General features: G+C 39.3%; 1 pseudogene; it reads right to left on the bottom strand.

Annotated features, from left to right (window-relative positions):
* Window positions 1–9,284: 9,284 nt before the first annotated feature.
* On the bottom strand, window positions 9,285–9,741 carry LOC113592731 (60S ribosomal protein L34-like; annotated as a pseudogene).
* Between the last annotated feature and the right edge of the window lie 4,746 nt (window positions 9,742–14,487).

Below are 14,487 nucleotides of genomic sequence, written 5' to 3'. Positions count from 1 at the left end.
TCCCAGCTCCATCCAAGGCCAAGACACTCAACTCTTAGAAGATGTTGCTTTTGAAACTGCTAATGAGGCTGACAGGATCTGGGGGTGGAAGGAGCCTGCCTCACCTATCAGCTGGTCCATTGCATAATCTGGCAAGCTGAGACCTGAGGCTCTTCCCACGTGAGGCCCAGCTGTAGAGAGGAAAGGTCAGGGTGCAGAGAATAATAAAAAATCGGGCACTACCTGTACCTCTCTCTCAGACCCTACCCGCCCTCCCCACAGGGGCTGGGGTACATTGAGGGTAAGAGAGGCCCAAGGAGAAGCAGGGGTGGGGAAGCAAGCTCTCTGCAAGAGTTGAAGGGGAGCGGGGCTGGTCCTCCTCCTCACCGTCAAAGGGGTCTTCTATTTTGGGAAGAGAATTTATGGACAAGGTAGAAAGGAGGAGGAAGAAGCTTTTGGCTTGCTCCTTCCTTCAGCACATGGGTTGAGAGTTCGTCTATGAAATGGAGAAATGGGAGGTGAGACAGAGGAGCTGAGTTGGCACAGGAGGCTGCCAGTGTAGAATCTAATGGAGGCAGTGGAGACTGACTCAGTGCGAAGATGTCTGGGGTCCCAGTTTGGTCCCCTGACCTGTGAGGCAGCAAACGGAGAGGCCGGGACTACACATGACCTCTCACAGCCCTGACACGCACACAGACTGCCACACTTCAGCCCCCATCTGAAACATAGCTATTATTTAGGAATTCCATCAAAGGCCCCTGAGCAATTAGACTTAAAAAAATTATTTAACGGTCATACACATGACTGTAATACAAAAGGGAGTTTTTTTTCACTTAATACTGCAATATATACAGCAAGTCTGGGCTAGATCTTACAATCTGAACACAGGTATTTCAACTTTTCCACATTGTTTCTGTCTCCAATGGACAGAAGTTCTGTAATTGAGGCCTTGCTTTTCAGTCACTAGAGGAGGCTTTGTAATTGCCACAAACTTCAGCCCTCAAACTCAGTTGTATAAGAAAGAGAGCTTAGTTATGTGTTTTTTTGGGGGGGGGGTCCCATGAATTATATACTGTTTGGGAAGGATTTTTTGTTGGGGCCTCCATTGGGCTTGCAAGCAGTGGTCCCCACAGGTCACAGCGGTTCTGGCACCTGTTTCCATTCCCAACAGGGCGACATGGGACTCTGTCTCCCGGTGCAGGGAGCGGACACGCCCTCCCAGAGGTATCACAGACTCTCAGCCCTCTGCTCTTTCTTTCTTTCCTTTCATTAGCCTGGGGGGAAACACGGATGTAGGATTATCAAAATATTTTAAAACCAGGCCTCTGACATAATAAGTTATGGATTTTTTTTAAAGTACATTAAATACCAAGATCTAGTGGTGGATATAATAACTTTATACTTTTGAAGCAGTGACAAACATAGACGATATTTGAACATATTGCAGCAACCATAAATAGGATATGAAAATTGTTGATTTCGGCTGATGACAAATGCGCAGGTACCATTAGCACAACAGTGGTTTGTCGCCTGCATACATAATTGAAGGAAATACTACATTTCAGATACACATTAGTGAAAATAAAGATGTAATTTTTTTCCCACCCAAGTTCAAGGGCCCCAGGTCATAAGAAACCCTTGTCAGAAGAAATCCATCCCTTCTCAATCCCTATTTCTTCAATAGAAGCCACGAACGATTCCTGAGACCAGTAGCACAAGACCTATTATCTGCTTGAACGAAGGGGAAGAGTCAGTGCAAGGTTAATATCTCAGGAAAACTTTCCCATTTTACCTTCACTGGGGTTTATTTTCTCCCATTTTACGTACAATCCTATTATGTCTGATAATCTCTTTAATTACCTCACAAAAAAATAGAAGCAGTACATTAGAAAAAGGGATTGTAGGGGCGCCTGGGTGGCTCAGTCAGTTGAGCGTCTGACTTCGGTTAAGGGTCATGATCTCAACAATTTGTCAGTTTTGAGCCCTGCATTGGGCTCTGTGCTGACAGCTCAGAGCCTGAAGCGTACTTTGGATTCTGTGTCTCCCTCTTTCTTTCCTTCTCCCATGATCATGCTCTTTCTTTCTCTCTCTCTCTCTCAAAAATAAATACACATTAAAGATATTTTAAAAAGAAAAAGAGATTGTAGCTGCTAAGAAAACACACTTATTATACCTAAGTAGACTGCGAACAGCCTGAAATATAGGGGGATTTTTTTAAGGGAGACAAGAATTCAAAAACTATGGAAAATTGGAAGGATTTAGTTGGCATAGAAGCAAATAACTGTATGTACTTTAATTTCCTTAATTGCCTCTTTGAGATTACATAATAACTGATATTCATCTCTATGACCCTATATTCTGAAGAAAAAACTAAATAATGCATGCTTGTTAACCTATACTTAGGAAGAAGGATGTAGAATATTTAGCATGATTTCCAACAAGATGATTAAAACAGGCAAGATAATTAAAATAAAAATTACTCCCCTGGGAGTAAAGGGCAGGGGAGTGGATGTTGGGACCACTGGAGGAGAACCCATCTCAGTTCAGATAGCAACATCGATAGCAAGTTGTAGAGCATGGAGAACGGAGTCCAGTTGACTCCCACCCATCTAGTGGTGGTCAGGGAGTCATAAACCTCAGAATTCTGAAATCTTTTCTCATCAAAGCCAAACATCCTCAACTTCCCTCTTGACCAGGGCCTGCCAGAGGGAGCATCAAGAGAGTGAGTAAGGACTCACACTGGAAGACACTTCTGAGGTTGGCTGGTTCAACACCTGCCTATTACGGACGAGGAAACTAAGGCCCAGGAGATGAAGTTAGTGTAAAATCAGCATTGTTTCTTCCTCAAAGATGTTGGTAGAATTCAATGATAAAGCCATCTGGGCCTGGAGTGACTTACGGGAATGTTTTTTAAGTCATAAGTGTAGAATTAAAAATTTTCCCTTTCTTCTTGTGTCCATTTTGTAAGTCTTATTTTTTTCTCATAATCTGCCCATTTCAACGAAATGTAGAAATTACTGGAATAAAGTTGTTTGTAATATCATTTAAAAAATATTTGTCAACTCTATAGTGATGTGCATTTTTAAATTCCCGATAATCGCTATTTAAACAGTTTCTCTTAGGGGCGCCTGGGTGGCGCAGTCGGTTAAGCGTCCGACCTCAGCCAGGTCACGATCTCACGGTCCGGGAGTTCGAGCCCCGCGTCAGGCTCTGGGCTGATGGCTCGGAGCCTGGAGCCTGTTTCCCATTCTGTGTCTCCCTCTCTCTCTGCCCCTCCCCCGTTCATGCTCTGTCTCTCTCTGTCCCAAAAATAAATAAACGTTGAAAAAAAAATTTTTTTAAACAGTTTCTCTTCTTGGGGCACCTGGGTGGCTCAGTCGGTTAAGTGTCTGATTCTTGATTTCGGCTCAGGTCATGATCTCACAGTTTGTGGGATCGAGCCCTACGTTGGAGCCTGCTCAGGACTCTCTCTCTCCTTCTCTCTTTCCCCTTCCCTTGCTCACACACACTTTCTCTCTCAAAATAAGTAAGTAAAACTTCAAAACAATAAAATAAATAAACATTTTCTCTTCTCTTTCTTGATCAGTTGTACCAAGGGTTTAGCAATTAGTCCTTTCAAAACACTAACATTTGTCTTTATTAATATTCTCTGTTGTATGTTTGCCCTCTGCATTAAGTTCTGCTCTTAATAATTGTTTCTTCTGTTTTCTATGGGTTTAAATTTTTTTTTAATGTTTATTTATTTTTGAGACAGAGACAGAGTGAGAACAGGGGAGGGGCAGAGAGAGAGAGAGAGAGAGGGCGACACAGAATCTGAGACAGGCTCCAGGCTCTGAGTGGTCAGCACAGAGCCAGACACGGGGCTCCAACCCATAAACTGTGAGATCATGACCCGAGCTGAAGTTGGATGCTTAACCAACTGAGCCACCCAGGCGCCCCCCCCCCCCCCCGTTTTCTGTGGGTTTAATCTGTCATTTAAAAATACTTCTTGGGGCACCTGGGTGGCTCAGTCAGTTGACTCTTGATTTCGGCTCAAGTCATGATCCCAGGGTTGGGGGATCGAGCCCTGTGTCCAGATCTGTGCTGAGCATGGAGCCTGCTTAAGATTCTCTCTCTCTGTCTCTCTCTGTCTCTCTCTCTCTCTCCCCCCACCCCCGCTCCTCTCCCTTGTTCACACACTCTCTCTGTAAAATTAAATAAACAAACATATGAATGAATGAATAAATACATAAATAAATAAATAGGAAAAAAGAAAAAAGAAAAATACTTTTTGACATGACTGCTTCAAACATTGATTCTTAGTCTTTCTTCCTTTCTAATATATGTATTCAGGCTATACACTTTCTGTTAGCACAGTTACATCCCACAAGCTTTGGTATGTCATATTTATATTATCATTTAATTGAAATTATTTCTCATTTCCATTGAGAGTTCTTCTTTGACCTATAGATTATTTAGAAGTGTATTTAAAAATATTTAAGCATACAGAGATTTCCTCATTAAACTTTCTGTTATTCATTTTGAGTTTAATTACACTGTGCTCAGTGAAAATACTCTAAATGATTTAAATATTTTAAAATTTGTTGATACAAATATTGTCAATTTATTCAATTTGGTAAATGTTTCATCTGCCTAATATATAGTAATTTGTATTCTCCAATTGTTGAGTATTCTACATGTGTTAAAGAAAGCAAGTTTTTAAATTGGTTTTTGAAATCTTTTATAACTTTTATATCTGATTTTCTCATTTGCTTCTTCTTTAGTTACTAAGAGGGGGTATTAAAACTTCCAATTATGAGTGTAGATTTATCAATTTTCACTTTTTGGTGCATTAATTTTTGTTTGCTGTATTTTGAGACTATGTTATTAAGAGCACGGAAATTTAGAATTGCTACATTGTCCAGATAGTTGAATATTTCATTATTTGAAACATCCTTATTTATCTCCAGTGATGCTTTTTGCCTTAAAGTCTCCTTTGTCTGATAGTAAGATAGCTACACCAGATTTTATGGTTCTTGTTGACATCTGCATGTTGTATCTTTTTTTTTTATTTGAAGTGCACAATTTCACTTTCCTTTTTAAACATTTAAATTCATTATGTGATCCAATTAGCAAGTTAAAAATAGATAACAATTAAAGACATTTTCCATTTTTAATTTCTCTCTCTCTCTCTCTCTCTTTGTAAAATATTTATTTAGGGGCACCTGGGTGGCTCAGTCCCTCAAGCCCCTGACTTCAACTCAGGTCACGTGAGTTTGAACCCCATGCCTGGCTCTGTGCTGACGTGCAGAACCTGGAGCCTGCTTTGGATTCTGTGTCTCCCTCTCTGTCTGCCCCTCCCCTGCTTGTGCTCTGTATCTCTCTCAAAATAATAAGTAAACATTTAAAAAATTAAAAATAAAATAAAATGTTTATTTATTTATTTTGGGAGAGAGAGAGAGCACGAGAGCACAAGCAGGGGAGGGACAGAGAGAGAATGCCAAGAGGCTCCTGGCTCACACTCCGCGTAGAGCCCGATGCGGGGCTTGTGTATGACTTGAGCCTAAATCAAGAGTCTGATGCTTAACCTACTGAGTCACCCAGGCTCCCCTCCCATTTTTAATTTTTGGTGGTCTATTTACCTCTTTTTCTTTCTTTCTTTCTTTCTTTCTTTCTTTCTTTCTTTCTTTCTTTCTTTCTTTCTTTCTTTCAAGATTTTATTTTTAAGTAATTTCCATACTCAACGTGGGGCTCAAACTCAAGACCTCAACATCAAGAGTCACACACTCAGGGGCGCCTGGGTGGCTCAGTCGGTTAAGGGTATGACTTCGGCTCAGGTCATGAGCGATCTCGCCATCTGTGAGTTCGAGCTCCGCGTCGGGCTCTGTGCTGACGACAGCTCAGAGCCTGGAGCCTGTTTCCGATTCTGTGTCTCCCTCTCTCTCTGACCCTCCCCTGTTCATGCTCTGTCTCTCTCTGTCTCAAAAGTAAATAAACGTTAAAAAAAAAAAAAAAAAAGAGTCACACTCAGCAGCACATTATTTACTATTTGATTTGAATAAAAATAAATAAATACTATAAAGAAAAAAAGAGGCACACTCCACCAACTGAGCCAGCCAGGTGGTCCTGCTTTTCTTCTTTTAAAAATTTTCTATTTTGGGGTTCCTGGGTGGGTCAGTCAGTTGAGCGACTCACCATTAATCTTAGGGTCATGGGTTTGATCCCAGCATTGGGCTCCACCCTGGGCATGTAGCCTACTTAAAAAAATAAAATAATTTTTTTTTTATTTTTTATTGTGGTAAAATACATATAACACAGATTTTGCCATCTTAACCATTTTTTACCTTTGTTTCATCACCTTTATTTTTTAACTTATATATATATTTTAATTTTTTTCATTTTTTATTTGAGAGAGAGAGAGAGAGAGAGAGAGAGAGAGTGCTTGAGCAGGGAAGAGGGGCAGAGGGAGAAAGAGAAAATCCCAAGCAGGGTCCATGCTCAGCATGGAGTCCAATGCGGAGCTGGATCCCAAAGCCCTGGGATCATGAACTGAGCTGAAATTAAAAGTCAGGCACTCCACCAACTGAGCCACCCAGGCGCCTAAGATATATGTATATATCTAGTATACATATAAGCTATAGGCTTATATACTATAAGGTATAATATATATTATATTATATTATATTATATATAGTTTATATATATAGTTTATATATATAGCTTATATATAGTATATATATATATAAGTTATAGGCTTATATACTATAAGGTATAATATATATTATATTAATATAATTGGTATAATATATATTATATTAATATAATTAATATAATATATAATTAATATATATTAATATATAGTAATTTATAATCTTAATATATATATTGTAACTTATAGTCATTTTTAAAAATGTTTTTAAAGTTTATTTATTTTGAGAAAGAGAGAGAGAGAGAGAAAGCATATGCACAAGTGGGGGAGGGGCAGAGAAAAGGAGAGACAGAATCCCAAGCAGGCTCCATGCCATCAGCACACAGCCTAATGTGCTGGAACTCACGAACCCCCAAATCGTGACCCAAGCTGAGATCAAGAGTCTGACGTTTAACTAACTGCACCACCCGGGTACCCCTATATATATTTTTTAAACTCAAGTATAATTAGCGTACGGTGTTATTTTCATTTCAGGTGTACAATATAATGGTTCAACAATTCTATACATTTCTCAGCGCTCAAGATAAGTGTACTCTTAAATCCCATTTACCTATTTCACTCATCCCCCCCCCCACCTCCCTTCTGGCAACTTGTTTGAAACCAATATGTTTCTCTGTATTTAAGAGTCTGTTTTCTGTCTCTTTTTTCATTTGTTCATTTGTTTTGTTTCTGAACTTCCACATGTGAGTGAAACCAAATAGTATTTGTCTCTCTCTGATTTGTTTCACTTAGCATTATAGCTAATAATATGTAGCATTATAGCTAAGTGAAATAATTATAAATAAATAATTATATAATTATAGCTCCATCCATGTCATTACAAATGACAAGATTTCATTCTTTTCTATGGATGAGTAACATTCTGTTGTGTATACATACACACATATTCCTTGTTTATCTATCAATGGACACTTGGGTTGCTTTCATATACTGCAATAAACATAGGGGTGCACACATCTTTTTGAATTAGTGTTTCTGTTTTCTTTGGGTAAATACACAGTAGTGGAATTACTGGGTCAGATGGTAATTCTATTTTTAATTTTTTGAGGAACCTCTGTACTGTTTTCCACAGTGTCTGCACCAATTTATATTCCCACCAATAGTGCAGGAGAGTTACTTTTTCTCCACATCCTTGCCAACATTTGTTATTTCTAGTGTTTTTTGTTTGTTTGTTTTTATTTTTGTTTTTGTTTTAGCCATTCTGACAGGTGTGAAGTGATAGCTTATTATGGTTTTGATTTGCATTTCCCTGATGATCAGTGATGCTAAGCATCTTTTCATGTGTCTGTTGACTATCTCTATGTCTTCTTTGGTCTGTTCATGTCTTCTGCCCATTTTTAAAATTGGATTATTTGGTTTTTGGTGTTGAGTTGTATAAATTTTTTATGTATTTTGGATATTAACTCCTATTGGATATATCATTTACAAATATCTTCTCTCATTCAGTTGGTTGCCTTTTTGTTTTATTGATGGTTTCCTTTGCTGTGCAAAAGCTTTCTATTTTGGTGTAGTTCCAATAGTTTAATTTTGCTTTTGTTATCCTTACCTTATGAGACATATTTAGAAAAATGTTTCTGGGTTGCCTGGGTGGTTCAGTTAGTTAAGCATCCGACTCTTGATCTCAACTCAGATCTTGATCTCAGGGTCATGAGCTCAAGCTCCACATTGGGCTCCACGTTGGGCATGGAGCCCACTTAAAAAAAGTTTCTAGGGGTCCTGGGGGGCTCAGTTCATTGAGTGTCTGACTCTTGATTTAGGCTCAGGTCTTGATCTCATGGTTCGTGGAATCGAGCCCTGCACTGGGCTCTGCACTGACAGCATGGAACCTACTTGGGATTCTCTCCCACCTCTCTGTCTGCCCCGCCCCCCACTCATGCTCCCTTTCTCTCACTCTGTCTCTCAAAATAAATAAATAAACATTTTTTAAAAAGTTTCTATTGGTAACGCCAAAGAAATTACTGCCTATGTTTTCTTCTAGGAATTTTATGGTTTCATGTCTCATATTTAAGTCTTTAGGTCATTTTTAGTTTATCTTTATGTTTGGTGTAGGAAAGTGGTCCAGTTTTATTCTTTTGCATGTAGCTGTCCAGTTTTCCCAACACCATTTGTTGAAGAGATTCTTTTTTCCATTGTACATTCTCACCTCTTTGTCATTAATTAATTGACCATAAATGCATGGATTTATTTCTGGATTCTCTATTCTGTTCCATTGATCCACGTGTCTATTTTGTGCCAGTACCATACTGTTTTGATTACTACACCTTTTAGTATATCCTAGAATTTGGGATTGTGATACCTTCAGCATTGTTCTTCTTTTTCAAGATTGCTTTGACTTTTTCGGGTCTTTTATGGTTCTATACAAATTTTGGGTTTGGTGAAAAATGTTGTTGATTTTTTGATAAGGATTGCATTAAATCTGTAGATTGTTTTGGGATGTGTGGGTGCTTTAACAGTATTGGTTCTTCCATTCCATGAGGATGGAATATCTTTCCATTTGTTTATGTCTTCTTCAATGTCTTTCTCAATGTTTTATAGTTTTCATCTTAACCGATTTTTTTTTAACAGAGGAAGATTTTTTTATTTTTTTTCTTAAAAAAGCTTCATTTTTAAATTTAGTTTTCAGACTCTGTGCTTATGCCTTGAACACTTTCACAATGATTTTCCGTTTCTCAGTAAGGAAAGCACATTTAATCCTGCCACAAACACACTTAGCACACATGGAACCACCATAGGCCCTGCTGATGTGTGCTTCATTTTAGACAGCCTCATAAGCTCATGTCAGAGCATGAACTCCCCTAAGTCGTGAACTCCACACACCACATGTGGATTTGGGTGCTGTCCCACACTTCTTGATATAAAGGTACACGATTTTATTACCAAGGATTCAGGACAGCCTAGCTTTGCTAGAGGCTCTATCGTAGGACAGACTACGATGGTCTATCATATGCTGGACCATATCAATGCCTATGGACACCATCCCCAGAAGAGTCATCTTAACCATTTTTAAGTGTACAATTCAATGACATTAAGTACATTCACATTATTGTGAAACCAATCTTGAGAACTCTTTTTACCCTATAAACTGAAACTCTTTACCCAGTACTGCCCCTTCTTCCACCCCCCAGCCCCTGACAACAACCATTCTACTTCTATCTCTATGAATTTGACTATTCTAGGTATCTCACATAAGAGGAATCATACACTATTTGTATTTTTGTGACTGATTCATTTCACCTAGCATAGTGTCCTCCAGGTTCATTCATGTAGTAGAATGTGTCAGAATTTCCTCCCTTTTTAAAAAATTTTATGTTTATTTATTTTTGAAAGAGGGAGAAGGGGAGAGAGGTAGAGAGAGAAGGAGACATAGAATCCAAAGCAGGCTCCAGGCTCTGAGCTGTCAGCACAGAGCCTAATGCGGGGCTCAAACTCATGAACTGTAAGATCATGACCTGAGCCGACTGAGACACCCAGGCAGCCCAGAATTTCATCCCTTTTTAAGGTTCAGTAATATTCCTGTGTGTGTGTGTGTGTGTGTGTGTGTGTGTGTGTGTGTGTGTGTGTACATACCACATTTTTACCACATTTTGCTTTTCCATTCATCGGTTGATGAACACTTGGGTTGCTTCCACCTTTCAGCTATTGTGAATAACGCTGCTGTGAATATGGGTGTACAAATATCCCTTTGAGGCCCTGCTTTTAATTCTTCAGGATATATATACTCAGAAGTGGAATTGCTGGATCACATGGTAATTCTATTCTTAATATTTTGAGGAACCACCATACTGCTCTCCACCATTTTCTATTCCTACCAATGATACACAAGAATTCCAATTTCTCTACATCCTTGCCAACACTTGTTTTCTGTTTTGAGTTTTTTTAAGAGTAGCCATCCTAATGGGTGTGAGGTATTATATCATTGTGGTTTTGATTTGCCTTTCCTTAGTGATTATGACATTGCATATATTTTTGTTTGCTTTTTGGCCATTTGTATATTTTATCTGGACAAATGTCTATTCGAGCCTTTGCTTATTTTTAAATTGGATTGTTTGTTTTTTATTGTTGCTGTTGCTGAGTGCATGGTTTTTGCATTCTTTTATTTCCATCCTTTCTGTACCTTTATATTTAAGGTGTGCCTTTTGTAAGAAGCATAAGCTTTTTAAAAAATCTAGTTTGAGGGGCGCCTGGCTGGCTGAGTTGAAAGAGCAAGTGACTCTTGACCTTGAGGTCACGAGTTCAAGCCCCACACTGAGTATAGATATTACTTAAAAATAAATAAAACTTTTTTAGGGGCACCTGGGTGGCTCAGTCGGTTGAGCATCCGACTTTGGCTCAGGTCATGATTTCGAGGTTCATGAGTTTGAGCCACATTGGGTTCGCTGCTGTCAGCCTATCAGCACAGAGCCTGCTTCAGATCCTCTGTCCCCCCTCTCTGCCCCTCATTCACTTGCACTCTCCCCCCCTCAAAAAAAATCAAATAAATAATAAAACTTTTTAAAAAATCTAGTTGGAGAATCTTTTTCTTTTAATTGGAGTATTTAGCCTAATTATAATTACTAATTATTACCTATTGCTGCTGCATTACAAATTACCCCCAAATTTAATGACTTAGACCTCAATAAACATTTCTTGTCCCACACAGTTTCTGTCTGTCAAGAATTCTCATGAGGTTTCAGTCAAGTTATCGGTGAAGGCTACAATCACCTGAAGACTTGACTAGAACAGAAGGATCCACTTCTGTGATATCTCAGTCACATGGCTGTTGGCAGGAGGCCTCACTTCCTTTCCAGGGGACTGTTTGAGTGTCCTCACAACATGGCAGCTGGCACTCTGGCACTCTCCCAGAGTGAATAACCCAAGAGAGAAAGCAAGGAAACATGTGTGTGGTCTTTCATGATCTGCTCTCAGGAGTCACAGACTATCACCTCCAATTATATATGTTAATTAGAAGCGAGTCACTAAGTCACTTAAGACAAAGGAAATTAGGCTCCACCTTTTGAAAGGAGAAGCAGTCAAAAAGAGTGTGGATATATCTGAAAACCACTGCCATCCCTCTGGTCATCAATTATTTATATTTCTCATACATGCAAAACGCATTTACTCTTCTATGGTCCCCCAAAGTCTCAACCTGTTACAGCATCAATTCCAGGTCAAGACTGTCATCATTTAAATTAGATCCAGCGCACATAAAGCTCCTTGGGTCTGGCTTCTCAAGTGTAGCTCCTCTCCATTGGAAAGCCTGTGGAGTAAAGAGATAGGTCTCCAAAGATTCAACATACGGCGTCAGAGGGTAATTGCTACAGACTCTCCCATTCAGAAAGGGGGAGAAACGGGAGGCACCCAGGAGTTGATGGACCATACAAATTCTGAAATTCAGCTGGGCACAAGCTGGTAGCTCCTTGATTAGGACTTAAGGTCTCAGAATAATCCTGCACGATTCCTGGCTCCACTAAACTCTTGTTTCTGTCATCTAAGTCATCCTTTTTCATCCACGAAAGATAGATTGTATTTTTAACGGAATAGTTTTTTCCCCTTTCTTACTGCTAGTAGATTTGGGTGGGGAGGGGTTGCCCACGGGCCTCTTTTCATTTTATGTGGTCTTGGTCCCATTCAGTCCAAACTGGCAGTATCTCTGCCAATATAATAATTTAAATTTTTTTGTGGGTCTATTATTGATCTATTATTGGAATTTCACTCCCTTAGACAAAAGCTATATCCACAAGTCTTCTCTAGATAATCTTTACCTTGGGATTTTGCTGAGACTGTGGAGAAGGAATGGTTATTCTATAAGATTGCTACCAAGACTACACATATGCAAACACACACACACACACACACACACACACACACACACACACACAGCTGATCCTCACCCTACACAGTTCCAACATGCATGAATTTCAGTTACCATGGTTTAATTAAATAATACCAGTGCCTCAACAACATAGTTCTAATTTTATTTGCCACAGTTTATTACCGGTGAGTAATTAATTGTATAAAGTACAAACTTCACGGGTAGCGATTTAGTCCATAAATCACCATGTGAATAAGGGGCACATCATGATCAGTGACTAGTCCTGTCACTTCTTTCAAAATCTGTTGGTGACTGGTCATTGTATATCTGTTATTCAATTCACTCACAGCCAGCAAAACCTGTACCTGCGTTTCCTCCTTGTCTCCCATGGATAAACATGTACGATGTTTTTACAAAAATGGAAAATCGAAAGAGAGAATTGGCCAACAAAATGAAAGTGAAACAAAGAAACTAGAAATGAAAATGTTAGCAGTGAAACTGGATGTGATTAGATTTGAAGATAGTGACAGCAAAGCAAAGATAGAACGAGACCTAGACCTGTATGAAGCTATACTGCAAATCAGACTGAAAAAATCTTGATGAACATGAAAAAAACAGGTAAAGGCACTTTAACAGCTTTTAGTTTAAACTGCACAAGAAACGGAGGCACCTGGGTGGCTCAGTTGGTTAAGCATCTGACTTTGGCTCAGGTCATGATCTCATGGTTCATGGGTTTGAGCCCCACATCGGGCTCTGTGCTGACAGCTCAGAGCCTGGAACCTGGCTCAGATTCTGTGCCTCTCTCTCTCTTTCTCTCTGACCCTGTCTCTCTGTCCCCCCCTCAAAAATAAACATAAAAAAAAAACCTGATTCTCCCTCTGCCCTTCCCCATGTGCATGTGTGTTCTCTCTCCCTCTAAATAAATAAATAGCACAAGAAACAGAAAGCCATTTATTTGCACTTTTTTTTTCATGTTTATTAATTTTTGAGAGAGAAACAGAGCATGAGTAGGGGAGGGGTAGAGAGAGAGGGAGACACAGAATCCAAAGCACGCTCCAGGTTCTGAGCTGCCAACACAGAGCCTGACATGGGACTCGAACCCTCCAACTGAGAGATCATGACCTGAGCTGAAGTCGGATGCTTAACCGACTAAGCCACCCAAGTGCCCCTATTTGCACTTTCGATTGAAGAACATAATAATTTTTTCTGAATCAGTTTGGCTAGCGTTCAGGCCAGAGCATTGAAGTTAATAGCCACACTGGAAGAAAACGATCATTGCAAGGAGACTGAAGAAAAACCCTCGACTGCTGGTAATGGCTGGTTCTACCATTTCAGAAATCAGTATGAATTAATATTAAGCTAAACTGGTGAGACTACTAGTTCAGAGAAGGGTGCTGCTGTGAAATTTGCACCCCGATTCCAAGGCAGGTAGTTGTGACAAAAACATGAGTGTGTCATCGAGGAAATGATGCTGGCAAAAAAGAGTGAATGTTAAGGGAGCTCTCAGAGAGATTTCATGACACTGAAAGCTCAGAGGATAAAGTGTTGGAAACAGACCCAAACTTAGAAAGGAATCTGACAGTTCAATAAGCCATAGAGAAGATGCTTGCTCTATAAATTACATGATTAGAAGGCAAGCACTGTTGTTTTTTACAAAGAAATAAAACATTTTAATTTTTCAATGTTTCTAAACAACTGTGTGCTAAATAAATATTAACTTTTCTTTTTTCATTTTCCTAATACACTTTTAACAGTAGTTTTTACTGTTTTGACCAAAATATTTAAAGGGCATATAGAACAATCCTACTTTTTCTCACTGACTATTCAGATGGCTTTGAATGGTTTCAGCTTGCACTGTCTTTTTTACAGTCCTGCATTACCATGCAAAGCAAAGACTGCCTGTATATATTTATTACAGAGATTTGACCTTACTTGTTAGCTGGTTAAGCAGTTTCTGGAAAGCTGTTGTCTTCACATCTGATGCAGCTTGAAATCTAAAGGGCAGGCATTTGGGAATGGACAATGGATA

This window comes from Acinonyx jubatus, chromosome E1 (assembly GCF_027475565.1).
Source record: "Acinonyx jubatus isolate Ajub_Pintada_27869175 chromosome E1, VMU_Ajub_asm_v1.0, whole genome shotgun sequence".
In the NCBI taxonomy this organism is placed as follows: Eukaryota; Metazoa; Chordata; class Mammalia; order Carnivora; family Felidae; genus Acinonyx; species Acinonyx jubatus.
The sequence above is the reverse complement of the archived record's forward strand: the minus strand, read 5'-3'. Positions and strand labels throughout refer to the sequence as shown.